This window comes from Salmo salar, chromosome 06 (assembly GCF_965601325.2).
Source record: "Salmo salar chromosome 06, fSalSal1, whole genome shotgun sequence".
Taxonomy (NCBI): Eukaryota; Metazoa; Chordata; class Actinopteri; order Salmoniformes; family Salmonidae; genus Salmo; species Salmo salar.
The window spans coordinates 29,160,966-29,182,474 of record NC_138296.1 but is presented as its reverse complement, the minus strand read 5'-3'; positions in this window follow the sequence as shown (position 1 = coordinate 29,182,474).

Sequence of the window (21,509 nt, the reverse complement as noted above, 5' to 3'; positions counted from 1 at the left end):
ATAAATAAAAATAAACAAGTTCATTAGACTGCACCTCAGATTGCAGCCCAAATAAATGCTTCACAGAGTTCAAGTAACAGACACATCTCAAAATCATGAATCAGGCCTTCATTTATATTTGTATATTTTTATTTAACCTTTATTTAACTAGGAAAGAACAAACTCTTATTTACAATGACGGCCTAGGAACAGTGGTTTAACTGCCTTGTTCAGGGGCAGAACGACAGATTTTTACCTTTACCTTTTTTACCTCAGCTCGGGAATTCGATCTAGCAACCTTCCGGATACTGGCCCAACGCTCTAACCACTAGGCTACCTGTCTACCCTTCATGGTCAAATTGCTGAAAGAAAAAAAAACTACTAAAGGACACCAATAAGAAAAATATACTTTCTTGGGCCAAGAAACATGAGCAATAGACATTAGACTGGTGGAAATCTGTCCTTTGGTCTGATGACTCCAACTGCCTTGTCTTTGTGAAATGTAGAGTAGGTGAACGGATGATCTCTGCATGTGTGGTTCCCACAGTGAAGCATGGAGGAGGAGGTGTGATAGTGTGGGGGTGCTTTGCTGGTGAAACTGTCAGTGATTTATTAGGAATTCAAGGCACACTTAACCAACATGGCCACCACAGCATTCTGCAGCGATACGCCATCCCATCTGGTTTAGGCTTAGTGGGGCTATAATTTTTTTCAACAGGACAATGAACCAACACACCTCCAGGCTGTGTAAGGGCTATTTTACCAAGAAGGAGAGTGATGGAGTGCTGCATCAGATGACCTGGCCTCCACAATCACCCGACCTCAACCCAATTGAGATGGTTTGGGTTAAGTTGGTACTGGTATTTTTGGGGTATTTTGGAGGTTGAAATGACGTAGAAACAACATTGATTCAACCTGTTTTTGCCCAGTGCAATGCCCATTATCATACTATAATAACATGATAACATCTTGTAGCAATATTAATCTATTGTCGTGAGGAATAATTAGTAAAGTAATTCTCAACTGTCTTTACAACTTTTCCTCAGAACAGCAGGATTGTGTATCATAGCAGAACATCTCAATATTTTTACATTTTAGTCATTTAGCAGACGCTCTTATCCAGAGCGACTTACATTGCATCCATTTTTTTTCTTCCGTACTGGTCCCCCGTGGGAATCGAACCCACAACCCTGGTGTAGCAAACACTATGCTCTACCAACTGAGCCACACGGGACCAATATGGCCTACCAGGTGATATATGGATATATATCAAAGCCTCTTGTGATTGGTCCTCCCAGTGAGGAGAAGCTCATGCAAAACGCTCCAGTCCTTCATCTTTATTTAAGTCTCTGTTGAAGGAGAATTCTGCTGAGGACTGTCTCAACTACCTTTAGAGAACTAAACAGATCACCATGTTTCCTACCACAGTAATATTCTTACTGACAGTCTAACAGGTGAGGATACAGTATGTTTATTTATACTGTTTATTAAATAAACAAGTTGACAACAGGTTTTAGTTTCAACTTCAACAACATCTCTGCTTTCTATTTCCACAGGTGTTTATGGTCAGACACTGACTGAGTCTGGACCAGTGGTTAAAAAGCCTGGAGAATCCCACCAACTGACCTGTACAGCCTCTGGGTTCACATTCAGTAGCTATGAGATGGGCTGGATCAGACAAGCTAAAGGGAAAGAGTTTGAGTGGATTGGTCATATTCATGGTGGTACTACTTATTACTCCCAGTCATTTCAGAGTTGATTCACCATCTCCAGAGATGACTCCAGCAGTAAGCTGTACCTACAGATGAACAGCCTGAAGAGTGAGGACACAGCTGTGTATTACTGTGCCCGGTACACACAGTGAGTGAGAGTGGTGGGAGAGCTGTATAAAAAACACTTCCCCATGGAGCACAGACAACCTAATGTATTACTGATGAATGGTTTAATAGCACAAGATCAGCCATACCTTAAAAAAACACATATAATGTAGATACTGTACGGACTGTATAGGATTAATAATGATAATGATTAGGTGGGTGCTTATATTTGTCCTATTTCACACATGTACAAGTGTGTATTGTAAATTGTAAATGTATTTTTTTGCATATCCCACTCCTCCTGAGACCCTCAGAAAGTGGGGTCACAGCCAGGAAAACCAATAGTAAGCAAGCACCCATGTCATTTGTGTCCCGTAGAGAATGTTTAACCATTCTAAGGGGTTGCTACATATCTACCACATCTCCTATAAGTGTAGTGTCAAAACAGATAAATGAACAGATCATTTTGAACAGGTTACTTTAATGTCATTTTTAAGGGGTAAAATGTACAAGCAGCCAAGTAGGATAGTCACAAATTCTGACCAAATTTACTGAACATATCAATATAAACAGACTATTTAATCGTACATACTTAGAGTATGGAATAAACATATTTTCAGTTACTTTTGTCATAATTATTATGCTTTAAGTCACACAGAATCAACATATTTTCCATCATGTTGGTCAAACTGTATAAGAAGTAACGTAGTAATGCATCCATTCCATAGTCTAAGGGTTTATGTTTGATAATCCATTCTGTTCCACACTGGCCCTGCTCTCCTTTTCTCAGTTGTGTCTGTTTCTCTCACACACCCCACCCTTCTCTCTTCCCCCCTGTGACCCTCACAGCTGTGTGTCACCACGCTTGGTGAACTCCAGTCTGTCACCTGGGTGTTTCAGGGTCCCAGTTTAGCATCTCTGATGATTCAGATAGACAGTTAAAGCAGTTAAGTAGCCCAGGGACTGAGGGACGTCCCTATACACTTTCATGATCTAATTCTCACTATCTTGTTTCAGCTGAGGAGAAACTGACTTTCCCATCAGCCAGCTGGTATTGGTAAGCATACAATGTTTCAACCACATGAACACGATTTCCATTTGGTTTGATAACATGGTGAGAATTATCAAAGACTCTGACAATTGAATCACTGTTTCATTTACATGATATACCTTGTTAACAGTTGTATTAATTATATTATTTAATAGTTCGTCATTCACTGCTACTCATCACACACAATGTTATTGACAGACCATATTCATGCTTTGTGTTGGTAATAAATATAACACAGTTCTCAAGAATTGCATTGAACAATGAGTCCTTAACTAAAATAAAACATTTGGGCACCTCCCCCTAAATACTTTACTATGTCTTCATTATAATTGTTTATAGGGGAGAGAGTTTAAGAATGTGTTTTTATCAGGTGTGTCTATCAAAATGAGTGTTGGTGCAGTAGTTCAAAGCTACCCAAGCATGACTTCCACCCAGGATGCACCTGCACTCTGATAAAGCCATTTTCCTGTTATAATATCTTGATTAACCTTAAAAAAGTACCAATGTACAGTATCATTGTAAAAGTGCAGTAACATATAAAAAACAACAGTGATCTACTGCAGATGTGGGAGAAAATGAAAAATGATAATTTCAAAAAGTAATTGAGTGAAGTTTAGCCATCTATTGGTTTGTTGATGGTTGCATTTTAGGGTACAATACTTCAGGATGTGAATTATTAATTATTATTGTTATTTATTTAAACGTGTTGTTTAAAAAACCCATTTGTAAGGTATTTTCTGACTATTGAACAGACAGAGAAAGAGGATGACAGTGATGAAAGGTTATGTCAAAGGGCAATAGGTCGGATTCAAAAGTTCAGAAAACGTATGAGACAACATATTTACATTTCTTACAGGGGCCATTTATATTAATGTGTTTGTTATATTATGGTGGGAAATATACAAGTGTAATATGATTTCATATAAATTATTTCAGGATTCTTCTCAATACATTAAACATAATGTTCATATGAGAGATGTGAAAAAAATACTTTACTTTTTAAAAAACACAGAACATTTTTCCTGATTGACAGTGATTGATGATGTCTGACTGTGTCTAAGAATTGATTGCCTTGAAACCCCTTTCATATGCATGTGACGCTACCACCCATCCATGGTTGTCATGCAAATTCTGTCTCCCCAGTCTGTGTACTTCTGTGATGTTTCCTACTATCGGTGAATTGTCTTCCATCCTGAAAAGATTAGGCAAACTACACCTCCTCCTGGACTTGCTGGGCCTCTGTAGTGTGTACTCAATAATCTAGCAATTTATTGGAACAAAGTATTTTACATATAGAGATAATTATAATATCCATTGAGTTAATATATTTCTGATCTATTGTCTTCATTCTCTTTTCTCTATTAGGGGTGAATAGTCAGAGTCTGGAGGACATTCCCTCCAGTCCAGTCCTGAAAAAGCCTGGAGAACCTCTCAGCCTCTCCTGTAAGGGATCTGGCTTTTCCTTTAGTAGCTACAACATGGCCTGGATACATCAATCTGCAGAAAGAGCACTTGAATATATAGGCATTACATGGAGTGATGCTAGTGGAACTGCATATGCAAAAAGTGTTGAAAGACGGCTAGAAGTCACCAGAGATAATTCTAACAGCATGTCAGTTTGGCAAGTCAGTTAAGACTGATCTACTTTGTGCATGTGTAATGGGTGGGTGTAGGTGGCAGGGAAGTCAGTCGCAAGAGAACGAACTTGGTATAAACGGAGTCGTTTTAATAAGTATTCATACAACTCCAACAAAACCAAAATATACAAAAAAATAATAAAAGTGTGTACAAAACCCGTCGCACACCGACACATGACTTGCACAATACATATAATCAAACAATCTCCGACAAGGACATGAGGGGAAACAGAGGGTTAAATACACAACATGTAATTGATGGGATTGGAACCAGGTGTGAAGGAAGACAAGACAAAACCAATGGAAACTGAAAAATGGATCAGTGATGGCTAGAAGGTCAGTGACGTCGACCGCCGAACACCGCCCGAACAAGGAGAGGGACCGACTTCGGCGGAAGTCGTGACAGCATGACATGTCATTTTTCTAACAATTGTTTACAGACAGATTATTTCACTTATAATTCACTGTATAACAATTCCAGTGGGTCAGAAATTTACGTACACTAAGTTGACTGTGCCTTTAAACAGCTTGGAAAATTCCAGAAAATTAGGTCATGGCTTTAGAAGCTTCTGATAGGCTAATTGACATAATTTGACATAATTTGAGTCAATTGGAGGTGTACCTGTGGATGTATTTCAAGGCATACCTTCAAACTCAGTGCCTCTTTGCTTGACATCATGGGAAAATCAAAAGAAATCAGCCAAGACCTCAGAAAGAAATTGGAGACCTCCACAAGTCTGGTTCATCCTTGGGAGCAATTTCCAAATGGCTGAAGGTACTACGTTCATCTGTACAAACAATAGTACACAAGTATAAACACCACAGGACCACGCAGCCGTCATACCTATCAGGAAGGAGACGTGTTCTGTCTCCTAGAGATGAACGTACTTTGGTGCGAAAAGTGCAAATCAATCCCAGAACAACAGCGAAGGACCTTGTGAAGATGCTGGAGGAAACAGGTACAAAAGTATCTATATCCACAGTAAAACGAGTCCTATAGACATAACTCGAAAGGCCGCTCAGCAAGGAAGAAGCCACTCCTTCAAAACCGCCATTAAAAAAGCCAGACTACGGTTTGCAGCTGCACATGGGGACAAAGATCGTGCTTTTTGGAGAAATGTCCTCTTGTCTGATGAAACAAAAATAGAACTATTTGGCCATAATGACCATCGTTATGTTTGGAGGAAAAAGGGGAGGCTTGCAAGCCGAACAACAACATCCCAACCGTGAAGCACGGGGGTGGCAGCACCATGTTGTGGGGGTGCTTTGCTGCAGGAGGGACTGGTGCACTTCACAAAATAGATGGCATCATAAGGAAGAAAAATTATGTGGATATATTGAAGCAACATCTCAAGACGTCAGTCAGGAAGTTAAAGCTTGGCCTCAAATGGGTCTTCCGAATGGACAATGACCCCAAGCATACTTCCACAGTTGTGGAGAATGGCTTAAGGACAACAAAGTCAAGGTATTAGAGTGGCCATCAAAGCCCTGACCTCATCCTATAGAACATTTGAAGGCAGAACTGAAAAAGCGTGTGCGAGCAAGGAGGCCTACAAACCTGACTCAGTTACACCAGCTCTGTCAGAAGGAATGGGCCAAAATTCACCCAACTTATTGTGGGAAGCTTGTGGAAGGCTACCTGAAATTTTTGACCCAAGTTGACCCATTTTAAAGGCAATGCTACCAAATACTAATTGTGTATGTACACTTCTGACCCACTGGAAATGTGACGAAATAAATAAAAGCTGAAAGAAATCACTCTGCTGTTATTCTGACATTTCACATTCTTAAAATAAAGTGGTGATCCTAACTGACCTAAGACAGGGAATTTTTACTAGGATTAAATGTCAGGTATTGTGAAACTGAGTTTAAATGTATTTGGCTGAGGTGTATGTAAACTTCCGACTTCAACTGTATATACTTGTGTTCTGCTGCTGACTTGTTGTCTTGTGTGGAGCAGCTGAGTTCTTATCTCCACCCTCAGTATGACCTGAAAACTCTACCTTCTGCTGCTCTCTCTCTGTCTGCCCTTTGAGTTATGCTTGGTTTTACTCCTCATCAATTACTTTTACAATGAGGCATGACTGAACATTGACAACATTTTGTTATAACCTCAATTTCTTTCTCTTTCTCTCCATCAGGTTTAATTGGCCAGAGTCTGGAGACTATTCCCTCTGGCCTAGTCCTGAAAAAGCCTGGAGAAATGGTCAGTATCTCTTGTATAGAATCTGGGTATACATTTAGTAGCCATGGCATGCGCTGGATAAGACAACCAGCAGGAAAAGCTCTAGAATGGATTGGCGCTATATGGGGTGATGCTAGTGGAACTGCGTATGGAAAAAATGTTGAACGACGGATAGAAATCACCAAAGATAATTTGAACAATATGACACACTTGAAGCTGTCTGATCTGAGAGAAGAGGACTCTGCTGTGTATTACTGTACAAGAGACACAGCGGTGTGAGTGGAGGATCTGTACAAAAACTCCTCAGAGAAGTAGAGCCAACAGAGGGTAATAGAGGATCGGTGTGTTCCATCCCCCCTTAACGCACGAACTGCACACCTTCCCCTGAGACCCACAACAACCAGTACACTACACCATCAACTGAACAATATGAACACCTGGAGAGGTGTTGGAAAGGGAGAGACCCCAAATACGTTTTCATGGAACTTCAAGCTAGATTAAACTTGTCAGTGAGCAGCTATTAACCTGGTGATTGGTGGGCACAACAGGTTCCTCATCCATGACATCATGATGTAAATCCACATCCCTTAGAGTTCATATATACTAATGTTCTGCTACTGAGTTGTTGTCTTGTGTGGAGCAGCTGAGTTCATCTCCACCCTCAGCATGATGGGCAAACTCTATCTTCTGCTGGGCTCTCTTTGTCTGCCTTGTGAGTTCTGCTTGGTTTTACTCCTTATCAACTGGTCCGATGCTGAGCAAAAAAGACATACAATCCATTGTAACCTCTATATCCTTAATGTTTTCCCTCAATATTCCACCCTCTCTCCTCTCCCCCTGTTTCCTCTTTCTCTCCATCACTTCTACATTGTCAGAGTGTGGAGTCCATTCCCTCCAGTCCACTCTAGAACAAGCCTGGAGAAACTCTCAACCTCTCTGGCAGAGGAACTAGGAATGCCTTTCCATCATATGGTATGAACTGTATTTGCCATCCTACAGTGAAACCATTGGAATGGATGGGCTGGATCAACACCAATATTGGAGCAGCCGGCTATGCCAAAACCCTGGAGGGACGGATTGAACTGACCAAAGACAGCTCAGTGAGCATGACTCATCTGAAACTGTCTGGTCTGAAGGCAGAGGACTCTGCTGTGTATTACTGTGCACCCTGGGTACAGTGATGTGAGTGTGGTGGTACAAAAACCCCTCAGACAGATAGAGACAGGATGTAGAACATGAACACACTGTTGTACTCCCCTGACACACTTCACTAATCCTTCTCTTCAAACAGCAGTATAGACAATGATATACTTTAAAATGAGAGGTACCCACCTCAGAAACACTGTCTATGCTTCATGAATAGGCTCTCTGAGTTTTTCCTTATGTTGTGTCCTGTCTTCTGTTGATCAAGAGCAGAAAATACAGTAAACATGCACAAGTAATTATGTGTAGGAGTCATCTTTTACAATAGCAAGGATTTTGCTCTAGCCCTAATGACTCAATTAATCAAATCAGCTGCCAATAAGGATCTTGACTGTCCAAAAGAAGAGGGTTGGCCAACCTTGACTTAACACTTAACAGTGACTTAACAGTGTTTATTTATTTTATTTAACCTTTATTTAACTATGTAACATTTAATTGTGAAAATGCATTTTATTTAATAACAAAGCAACATTTTACAACATTCCATATAGTAAAATGGTATCTGTAGATAATGTAATACTTTCATTTTTATGTTATTCGAATAGAAAGAATAGTGCTATGATTCTGTAAAATCACACAGAAATATTTGCAGAGCATTCATTCTGCAAAAAGGTTTTGATCTGGTGATCCTGGAAAGAGTGAGTGCCAAGCTCAGAGACCATTCCTTTCTCTGCATGTTGAACGAGTGAATTACTCAAATCGATGGCGCCAACTAAACTGACTTTTTTGGATATAAAGAAGGATTTTATCTAACAAAATGGCACAACATGTTGAAGCTGGGACCCCTTGGATTGCAAATCAGAGGAAGATTTTCAAAAAGTAAATGAATATTTAATCGCTATTTGTGAATTTATGAAACCTGTCCTTTTGAAAAATATTTTGATGTGGGGCGCCGTCCTCAATCACATGGCATGCTTTCGCCGTAAAGCCTATTGTAAATCGGACAATGCAGTTAGATTAACAAGAATTTAAGCTTTTAACCGATATAAGACACTTGTATGTTCAATATCCATAATTTATGATTATTTATTTGAATTGCGCACCCTCCAATTTCACCGGAAGTTGTCGACAGGTGTCCTGCTGGCAGGATGCCTAGCCGTAAGAACCTTTATATAACTAGGCAAGTCAGTTAAGAACGAATTATTATTTACAATGACAACTCAATGTTCTTAGACTAACTGCCTTGTTCAGGGGCTGAACAACAGATTTGTACCTTGTCAGCTTGGGGATTCAATCTAGCAACCTTTCGGTTACTGGCCCAACACTCTAACCACTAGGCTACCTGCCACCCTTAAAGATGAGCTCTTTCTACAACTTGATTGGAGTCCACCTGTGGTAAATTAAATTGATTGGACATGCTTTGGAATGGCACACACCTGTCTATATAAGGTCCCACAGATGACAGCGCATGTCAGAGCAAAAACCAACCCATGAGGTCAAAGGAATTGTCTGTAGAGCACTGAGACCTATCCAGGCGTTGTAAGATTTTGCAGGGGTCACCAACGCATGGGGTATAGCTTCGGGCTGAACAATGCCATTTACCTATGACTTTATTGTGCCTTATTGCCCAATTACATAATTTATACTTAGGGTACAAAACATGAAGAACACCTTCCTAATATTGTTCTGGGGGCCCTTTTTCCCTCAGAACGGCCTCATTTCGTCGGGCCGTGGACTCTACAAGGTGGCTACAGCATTCCATAGAGATGCTGGCCCATGTTGTCGCCAATGCTTCCCACAGTTGTGTGAAGTTGACTGGATGTCCTTCGGGTGGTGGACCATTCTTGATACACATGGGAAACTCAGTCTGAAAAACTCAGCAGCGTTTCAGTTTTTGATACAAACTGGTGAGCCTGGCACCTACTACTGTACCCTGTTCAAAGGCACAAATATTTTGTCTTGCCCATTCACCCTCTGAATGACACACATACACACCCCATGTCTCAAGGCTCAAAAATCCTTCTTTAACCTGTCTCCTCCCCTTCATCTTCACTGATTGAAGTGGATTTAACAGCTGACATCAATAAGGGATCATAGCTTTGACCTGGATTCACCTGGTCAGTCTTATGTCATGTAGGCTGTGTGTAGCAGTTAGCAGTCATGATATGAATGTTTGACTTGGAAAGGTTTTTTCGCCTGGTCAAAGACCTGATGTGTTGTGCACTTAAGTCCACAAGCGAAGGGAAAAGGTGAGAGGAGGAGAGCACGTAGTTAGTTGACCTTAAAGCGTCAGCCAAGCACCCAAGCTAATGTTGGCTAGCTTGCTAGCTACTTTCAGTCACAAATGAGACCACTCTGACCATTTTACTTGCCCTAGCAGAGCTGGTTAGGCTGTTCTCATGTTATCCAGAGTGCTGGTGACTGTAACTGCTGCTGGCAACATTTTAATTACGTTTTTTTGCTGACGTTTACTGACACCGACCATATTCAACGGGTTCGTTATTCTGCACTCTGGTACAAAGTGGGATCGGAGTAGCCAGAGCGAATTTACGAAAGCACCCAAATGTCCATTGAGAACGCACAATGACAGGAATTATCAAGTCAATAATCTTTGGGTAGTTAGTTAAATAGCCTATAGTTAATATACTGGTAAGTTTGATGCATAAGTTGCCAACTAACGTTAGGTAGCTTGCGAGGAACATACCGGTACATATTGCTGTAATGATATGCTATGTGGTTCATAAGGACAGCGTAGCTAACAATTTGTCATCCAACATAACGTGTAAGGTAACTTATTTGAAAGTCATTACTTTATTACATTGCTCAACATTTTCTTAACATTTGTCATAATTAGTTAAAGCTTTGAATTTGTATCCGCTCTCGTCATACTTTGGCTGCGTATTTTCCACCATTTTCTTCAAATCTGAAAACGATGTGAAGCCACGGCCATTTCCTGAAGAATTGCATTATGGGTCCTAAAGTATGTAAATCGTGTCCTCTGCGTGTATACCTCATATTTTGGCGAATTTAGTATGACATCCGGGAACTTTGGGCATACTAACTATATCCATACTATGACCAATAAGCATACTATATACTCAATTCACGTCACAAATGGTACTGTTAGTGAAGTTAGTATGAGTATTCGAACAAAACTAGGCTGTGGAACATGTACACACTCTTCACTAACCCTTCTCTACAAACAGCGGGAAAGACAAGCTTATACTTTAGTATGAGAGGTCCCCACCTCAGAAACAATGTCTATGCTTCATGAATAAGGTCTCTTTCTGAGTTTTTCCTTACGTCGTGACCTGTCTTCTTTTGAGAAAGATCAGAAAAGACATTAAACATACACAAGTCATTGTGTGTAATAGTCATTTTACAATGACAAGGATTTTTCTCTAGCACTAATCTAACACAATTAATCAAATCAGCTGCCCATAAGGACCTTGACTGTCCAAATTAGATTAGCAAAAGCCTGCACAGCCAGTAGCTCTCCGGGAAGAGGGTTGGCCAAGACTGACTTAACAGGATGAAACCCAGTGACATCCTCTGAATTGTGAAAATGCATTTTATTTAATAACAAAATGACATTTGACAACATTCCTATCTGTAGATAATGTAAGACTTTTTCATAATTAGTTGTGATATTCCAATTGAAAGAATAGAGCTATGATTCTGTAAAATCACAATAATATTAGTTGAGCATGGATTCTGCAAAAAGGTTTTTAACAGGGAAAGCCTGGAAAGAGCAAAACCAGTGGTGGAAGCCAAACTCAGAGATCATCAAGCAGGGTTCCACCAAGATCTCTTTTGGAAAGAACCTTCAGACTGAATACACATCTGTATTATGCTCGGTGGCCACAGTGAATCAAAGCAGCAACAGACCTGTACAAAAACCCATCCCCTGGGGATAAACTGTATGAGAAGCTGTTTTTAACAAATATTTTACATATATGTGTTATTGATTATATCTCTACCTGCTGTGCTTGATTATATGTTTTGTAACACAGAGAAGTATGTCAATTAAAACCCTCTAATTTACATACAAATACACTTATTACCATATTATTTATATCAAGCATTCTATGAACATAACTACTTTCATATTCCAATAACTCTGCTGGGTTGTATTGGACAAATATTGGTAATATTGTGTCAAATAACTTTATCTGCCAATATACAGGAGTGTATTTTATAAAGACAGTACAGTATTAAAAGATGTCACAAATTTTAAAAATGTTCACTGATATTCTCAAATCTTTCCAATTTCCCTCCTCACCATATGCAAATAGTACTGTGCCTCTCTTCCTCTCTCTATCTACCTCCACCTTATTGTTAGGGTTTATATAAACAGTCTCTGTCTCTCTGAGTCCTGGAGAAGAACAGCTCCCATCAGTTCAGCTTCAACACTTACCATGTTCCCTGCATCTCTGCTGCTGCTGCTGGCAGCTGTTGTCTGTGAGTGTCTATATGGGGAAAGGCACAATAAGGAAAACTGGATGAGACTGTAATGCAAAAATCATGTTATTTGGAGTTTTAATACTGTTCATTCTTTCCTTTCAACAGGTGCAAAAACATGTTATTTGGAGTTTTAATATTGTTCATTCTTTCCTTTCAACAGGTGTACAGAGTTATGAACTCACTCAGCCAGCCTCTATGACTGTCCAGCCAGGTCAACCACTGACCATCTCCTGTAAGGTCTCATATTCAGTTACTAGCTTACATACAGCTTGGATTCGACAACCTGCAGGGAAAACACTGGAGTGGTTTGGATATATCCATAGTGGTGGAAGCATGTATTATAAAGATAGTCTGAAGAACAAGTTCAGCATCACCAGAGAGACTTCCAGCAACACGTTGTTTTTAAAAGGACAGAGTCTGCAGACTGAAGACACAGCTGTGTATTACTGTGCTCGCCTCCACAGTGATACAAACCAGCACCAGACCTGTACTAAAACTCACTCTCCATTGTACAGTTAAAGCTATTTATATCTACCAGAAGGGGTTGATCTGCATCTGAATGTAAAACTCAAACCTCCCTTGATCTAATGACTCTAAAATATTTACAACATACAGGTTGTTCATGAAATAACACAGGTTAAGCATGCAAAAAAGAAAAAAAACATTAAGCATCAATTGCCACTACATTATTATAACCTCATAAACTGTCACAGTGGAAAACAGTTTAATAAAGGTGATCATCAGAATACACATTATTACTGCTGTTTCAGTGTCTCCCTGTCAGGTCTCCCTATACAGTACCAGGACCAGAACTGTACAAAAACCCATCCTCTTGCGAGAAACTTTATAGAATATAAAGAATGAAAGTCAATGGGAAAATAAATGTTTTATCCATAAAATACCCAAGGAGAGTGTCTAGCCATCTCCTTTGTTAATAAATCAGAGGACAGATAGTCAATATGTCAAATGCAACGTAAAATAACAGGACAACTTATGCTAAATTGTGACACAAAATATTGACTAGCCTTGCCACTAGGTTCTGGAACAAAACATGCGGTAGCATACCACAATTACTGAAATGATAACATTATGACAAGCAAAAGGCATACCGTAGGCGTTCATCTCCCTGGCCAAAAGATGGTGCCATGCCAACACAGTTCATCCCCGCCACAACTGGAACTCATTATTTACACATACAACATGTATTATTTGTATATTTATTTATTTGGATCCGAATTAGCTTTTGCAGAGGCAGCAGCTAGTCTTCATGGGGTCCACAGAAAAACACTATACATAACGTAACAAAACACTGATAGACATGGACAGTCACACAAATGTAAAATACAATGATGTACAAACAAGAAAATAAATACATGTATGTACGGATGGATGGATGTGCAATATATCATGAACACATTATGCATATATAATGCTTCCAGTGATGCATCAGACACCTCTCCTTGTAGGACAGACAGTACGCAAATAAACCCCCTCCCTCTGCTATATCAATGACCTATTCTGACAGAACCTTCATCACTGCAACCACCCTGTCTGGTAGTACCCAGACAGACACTGTCTGCCATACAACAGAGAAACATCCTGGCCTTACTGCCATATAAGTGGGGAGATTTTATTCTTTATTTTACTTTAAGATACAGGACACCAAACATTTGAGAGATTGGGGAGAAACATCACATACCTCTGAATCCAGTCAATGCAGTTGTTTTGCTATTGTGACATGCTGTAGTTTTTGATGAATGCCCCTCATCGCTCTTTTTTCTACACTCCCATCTCTTTCAGATCTACACAGCATTAGTTTGACCTCCTCCCCTGTTCTACTCAAACCTCCTGGAGATTCAGTGAAACTATCTTGCCAAGTCTCTGGCTATGCCCTGACAGACTAAGGTACAGGTTGGATACGACAGCAGCCAGGGAAAACACTGGAGTGGTTTGGGATCATCTGGAGGTGGTGGATCCATCAACTCTGGAGCCTCTTTTAAGAGCAGATTCACCATCTCCAGAGACAGTAGTAATGTACTGTACAGTATTTACATTTTTTACATTTTTTTTACATTTTTAGTCATTTAGCAGATGCTCTTATCCAGAGCTCTCTTATCCTTATCCAGAGCGACTTACAGTAAGTAGTGAGTGTATACACCATCTATCTATGTTGTGTATTTCCATTTACACAACATAGAACATAACCAAAACCCCGGAATACTCTAAACAAACACCCCTCTACATAAACACATATAACAACAAACCCTGAACCACATAAAACAAACACCCCCCTGCCACGTCCTGACCAAACTACAATAACAAATAACCCCTTTACTGGTCAGGACGTGACAGGTGCCTCTAGGGCAATTTGAAAGCTGACTGAGCACCTTTTAACATTTATTTTTTGTCATTTAGCAGACGCTCTTATCCAGAGCGACTTACAGTAGTGAAGGCATACATTCATACATTTGTTTTTTCCCGTACTGAAATTAAATGATGAATGTGTTTGTTTTTCTTTACGCTTGCATTTTGTATGTATATTTTGAATTGTGTAATTTAGGTAATTCTTGGCTCATCTGTAAAAGACAACTTGGTCTCAGTTTGACGCCCTGATAAAATAAAGCTTCATTTTTATGTTATTTAAAAAAAAAATGTCCTGACAACTCTTGATCAGAGTTATTACAGCAGTATCTGTATCTTGCAAATAAGACATGAGTAAATAATGGTGTGGGTGATTCATTGTAAAAAATAATTTGTTCTTAACTGACCTGCATAGTTCAATAAAGGTTAAATAAAAATACAAAAAAGAATACAAATCTTATCAAAACAGAACATCTCAAGATGGCCTACCAGTTGATCAGTGGGTATTTATCAAAGCTTCCTTTGATTGGTGTGGCGGATGAATCAGAATTAGTTGGGTTACATAGATAATTAAGATGTTTTATTAGCATAATATGCTTATGTGAGATACTTGTCATTAGGATGGCTTGCCTTTTGGACTCTGGTGTTGACAGTTGTACTTTTCCCTTAGCTAGGGCTCAGTCACTTGGGGCCCAGAGAGGGGAGAAGTCAGAATGAAACATTGTCTTCATATGTGAATGTGTCTTTACCTATTCTTAAACCATGTGAAGAGATGGCGTGATTAATGGGGAACCAATTACTTGTCTCCACAATGTCTGTGCGGAAGTCACTCCCTCCTTTTCTATGTTGTGAGGAGGTGTATGGCAGTGTCTGGGACCATTGTATGTCCTCTCTCTAGATCTTGTACTTATCCTGGGATTGTGTATGACCTAGAGGCTCACTCCCCTCAGTGAGCTTGTCCAGGAGTGGAGTACAGAGGGGGTTTACTTGAGATGTGAGTATCTAGAGTTGTCAATTGATTTATGCCATTGGATGAGCTAATGGTTCTGTTCTATACTGTACCAGGGAGAGACGGTTCCAGTTTGGGGTAGGAGGACCAGATACTGGTCTATACAATGAACACTGTTGATACAGCAGTTGCTGTCTACTATGTTTTATAGATATCTTTCATACAGAACTTAACCTTTGTGAACTGTTCCTAAGATCTGTTGTTCGTCATGTACGTTGAGAGGGGTGGGTCTTGGGTATAAAAGATCTTTGTACTTTTGTGTAATCACTTTTTCAATGGCATCATTGAAGGTCAAGTGCTTTTGCAAAAGCATCTTAATTATTAAAGATGTAGTTTTAAGTATAACTGATATGTGTGTGAAGTTTGTAACTCTCCTCATTTGGTAATGCAGAAATTAGCCACCACATTGGTCCTCCCAGTGAGGAGGAGCTCATGCAAAACTCTCCAGTCCTCCATCTTTATTAATGTCTCTGTTGAAGGCTTTTTCTGCTGAGGACTGTCTCAACTACCTTTAGAGAACTAAACAGATCACCATGTTTCCTACCACAGTAATACTCTTACTGACAGTCTATTTAACAGGTGTGGATGTGCATCCTCATTATACGTTTATGAAGGAAATAAATTGACACGTTAGCTTTTATATTCAACAATGTCTATGCTTTCTATTTCCACAGGTGTTCATGGTCAGACACTGACTGAGTCTGGACCAGTGGTTAAAAAGCCTGGAGAATCCCACAAACTAACCTGTACAGCATCTGGGTTCACATTCAGAAGCTATGAGATTGCTTGGATCAGACAGGCTCTGTCACGCCCTGACCATAGAGAGCCCTTGTTTCTCTATGGTGTAGTAGGTCAGGGCGTGACTAGGGGGTATTCTAGTTTATAATTTCTATGTTGTGTTCCAGTTTATATTTTCTATGTTGGTATTTTGTATGGTTCCCAATTAGAGGCAGCTGGTGATCATTGTCTCTAATTGGGGATCATATTTAAGTAGCTATTTTTCCCACCTGTGTTTGTGGGATATTGTGTTTTGTGTATTGTGCATGTAGCACCACATAGTCACGTTTTGTTGTTTGTTTATTGATTCATTGTTTTTGCCTAAGTTTCACTTTGAAATAAATATGTGGAACTTAACAACCGCTGTGCCTTGGTCCCGTTCTTATGACAGACTCCTGGAGTGGATTGTTTTTATTAGCACGTCTACAGTAGTAGTCCAATCTCTTCCTCCCAATCAGTCCAGGGTAGATTCACCAGATTCTCCAGAGATGACTCCAGCAGTAAGCTGTACCTACAGATGAACAACCTGAAGAGTGAGGACACGGCAGTGTATTACTGTGCTAGAGAGTCATAGTGGTTAAACTAATGTTGGAAGCCATACAAAAACCATCTGGAATAGAAAGGATGTACTTGCACAATTGTATGCACAAACATTAGCTGGCCGTGATAGATGTTCACATACAGTATCATCACACAGTGACACAGCGATAACACACCTGTTAGATGTGTTGTTGATACACCAAAAGATATTCCATTATCTTAATTTTACTGATGTCTCAATACTTTAGTTAATTGAGGAGGATCTGCAATGTTTTGAAGTATCATGTAATATTTCAGTTCATATGAATCATTCATCTAGAGGTGTTCTTTTAGAAAAAATATATTAATGTAGCTGCTCCTTAAATTTTTTGTTGAACATTTATCATTCATCATTACCTACTTTTTTGTTGCCTATGTATGTATGCCAAAGAGTTTTATGAACACGTGGATTAACCAAATTATTTAGTTTCACGTGGTAAAATCACAAACATAATCTAAAGAGGGTCTGTGAGTTTTCACATTGTAGAGCATCAGTACAGCAGAGTCAACAGAGGGTAGTAGAGCATCAGTACAGCAGAGTCAACAGAGGGCAGTAGAGCATCAGTACAGCAGAGTCAACAGAGGGCAGTAGAGCATCAGTACAGCAGTCAACAGAGGGCAGTAGAGCATCAGTACAGCAGAGTCAACAGAGGGCAGTAGAGCATCAGTACAGCAGACTACAAACAGCACACATTCCCCAGAAAACCAAAGCAACCAGTAAACCATCAACTGAACTACTATTAATAAATCAAAGGAGAAATTGTCAATATATCAAACGCACCTAAAATAACAGTGGACAACTTATGCTAAATTGTGTTACAAAATATTGACTACCCTTACCACTAGGTTCTGTAACAATACATGGGGTAACATACCACAATTACTGAAATAATACAACATTATGACAAGCTTTAGAACACAGCCATTCATCTTCCCTGTCCAAAATATTGTACCATGACAACACAGTTCATCACTGCCACAACTGGAAGTCATTATTTACACATACAAAATGCATGTATGTACTGCATGTACAGTATGTATGTATGTATGTACTGCATGTACAGTATGTATGTATGTATGTATGTATGTATGTATGTATGTATGTATGTATGTATGTATGTATGTATGTATGTATGTATGTATGTATGTATGTGGATCAGTAGAGGCTGGTGACTTGAGTTGAGTAGGATGGGAGACCCACAGTATAGGCTCGTAGCGCATGGAGACGACAAAGTGTGTTTTAAAAATCGTCAAAGACTATTTATTTTAAGCTAAAGCATTTAACAAAGACATTTATAGTACACTATTTTGGGGAACGGGAATGACAAGGCTACTTACGCAGTGTTGGAAAGGGATCACAGCAGTGATTGAATGTGGGTATGAGGCATGAGTTGAGGTGTTCAGAGGCTTGACCAGTGCAGGACAGGATTTGACTGGGAAGACAAAAACAATAACACAACATACTACACAGTTAGACAAAAGAGCTAATAAATAGTTAGTCCAAGCAAGGAGTAAAATCATTGATGTGTAATAATGTGATTGCTTGTGTATATGTGATTGACTCTATATACAATAATGAGAGATAATTGATAGGGGTACTCACAGTACTTGGAGAGGAAACATTCAATGTGCCAGTGGACGAGCGAGCACATGAGACATGGCTTCAGTTCATGTCAGGAGAGAGTTGACAATGGTAGTGGAACGGTCATCACCTCTTAATCAGGGAAAAGGAGGGGATGTCGGTAGCCATAAAGTGCTTTGAAAGGCTGGTCATGGCTCGCACTCCACACTGCCCTTTCCCACCTCGACAAAAGGAACACTTATGTGAGAATGCTGTTCATTGGCTACAGCTCAGCGTTCAACACCATAGTGCCCTCAAAGCTCATCACTAAACTAAGGACCCTGGGACTAAACAACAGCCCTCTGCAACTCAATCCTGGACTTCCTGATGGGCCGCCCCCAGGTGGTAAGGGTAGGCAACAAGACATCCACCACGCTGATCCTCAACACTGGTGCCCCTCAGGGGTGCGTGCTTAGTTCCCTCCTGTACTCCCTGTTCACCCACGACTACGTGGCCAAGCACGACTCCAAAACCATCATTAAGTTTGCTGACGACATAACAGTGGTAGGCCTGATCACTGACAACGATGAGACAGCCTATCGAGAGGAGGTCAGAGACCTGGCAGTGTGGTGCCAGGATAACAACCTCTGCCTCAATGTGAGCAAGACAAAGGAGCTGATCGTGGACTACAGAAAAATGGTTGGCCAAACAGGCCCTCATTAACATCGACTGGCTGTAGTGGAGCGGGTCAAGAGTTTCAAGTTCCTTGGCGTCCACATCACCAACAAACTATCATGGCCCAAACACACCAAGAAAGTCGTGAAGAGGGCACGACAACACCTTTTCCCCTTAGAAGAGTGACAAAAATCAGCCATGGGTCCCCAGATCCTCAAAATGTTCTACAGCTGCCCCATTGAGAGCATCCTGACCGGTTGCATCACCGCCTGGTACGGCGACTGCTCGGCATCTGACCGTAAGCCATTACAGAGGGCGTAAGACCCAGTACATCACTGGGGCCAAGCTTCCCGCCATTCAGGATTTATATACTAGGCGTCAGAGGAAAGCCCCAAAAATTATGAAAGCATCCAGTCACCCAAGTCATAGACTGTTCTCTCTGCTACCGCACGGCAAGCGGTACCGGAGTGCTTCTTAAACCTGTTTTGGAGACTGGTTTTTGTTTCGGCAATTCGGATGACTGACGTGCCCAAAGAAGCTAGGATATGCATATACTTGGTAGCATTGGATAGAAAACACTCTGACGTTTCTAAAACGATTAAAATAATGTCTGTGAGTATAACAGAACTGAAATGCTAGGCAAAAACCAGAGGAAAATCCTCTGGATTCTATTTTCTTTTAGGTCACAGGTTATTTCAATGGTTGCCTATGGGATATACAAATAGATAGGACCCAGATTGCAGTTCCTATGGCTTCCACTAGATGTCAACAGTCTTTATAAAGGGTTTCAGGCTTGTTTTTAGAAAAATGAACAAGTATTTTGAAGAACTCCAAGGAGTCTCTCATGAGAAAAGTGGTCTTGTTGGCGTGTGAATTAGGTGCGCGCACTTCGTTATTTATCTTCCCTATTCAACATACTGTTCTCCATCTTAAATATTATTGTTTATTTATATATTAGAGTACCTGAGGATTCATTAGAAACATCGTTTGACTTGTTTGGACAAACTTTACTGGTAACTTTTTGGATTAGTTTGTTTTCATGTTGAAAGAGTGGATTACTGAGATCATTGATGCCAGCTAAACAGACTTTTTTGGATATAAAGAAGGACTTTATCGAACAAAACGACCATTCATTGTGTAGCTGGGACCCTTTCAATTGCAAACAGAGGAAGATCTTCAAAAGGTAAGTGATTTATTTAATCGCTATTTGTGATTTTGTGATGCCTGTGCTGGTTGAAAATGTATTTTGGTGTGTGGTGCTGTCCTCAGATAATTGAGGGGTATGCTTTCGCCGTAAAGCCTTTTTGAAATCTGACAATGTGGTTGGATTAACAAGAAGATAAGCTTTTAAATTATGTATGACACTTGTATTTTCATGAATGTTTAATATTACAATTTTTGTATTTTGAACTTCGCGCTCTGCAATTTCTTTGGATGTTATCGTAGGTGTCCCGCTAGCGGGACACTGATCCAAAAGAGGTTTTAACAGCTTCTACCCACAAGTCATAAGACGGCTGAACAATTAATCAAATGGCCAATCAGACTACATATGTTCAGCAAGTAACGCATCATAATGTGCTCTTACCTCTGCAAGCTCCTTGTAGTTGCCCTTGTTAGCGGAACTTTCCTTCTCGCCATGTCCTCTGAAAGCTAATTCTTGCATGACCAAAAATGCAGTGGTGACGATAAGCCGCTTGAGTACATCCCGGGATCTTCTTAATTTCTCGTTGTGTTGCGTCGTTTGAATACACAGGCCTTCGTCCATTACATGATCGATGCTGCTTTTTCCCAGAAGCTTGAATCTGATGTGGGCATTTATATGATCTCTGTTCTTCAGGTCACAGTACCCCACTTTTGCCCAAGGCTCAGACTTTCCAAAAAGCAGGCATGGCCAGCAATACAGGCGGCTGATGAAAGGCTCCCTGTTAAGCAGCTATACTTTGATACCTATTGGTATTGAACACCCTCACCTTTTCCTCTGACATGAAATTAATCTAGGCATGTATTGTATTACATAATGTCCTAGGAGTGTCATCTGATGAAGATCATCAAAGGTTAGTGCTGTATTTAGCTGTGGTTTTGGTTTTTGTGACATATATGCATGCTTTGAAAATGGCTGTGTGATTATTTTTGGCAGGGTACTCTCCTGACATAATCTAATGTTTTGCTTTCGCTGTAAAGCCTTTTTGAAATTGGAATGGACTATTTTACAGCCATTTAAAGATAAGACTCTCGTTAATCTAACCACACTGTCCGATTTCAAAAAGGCTT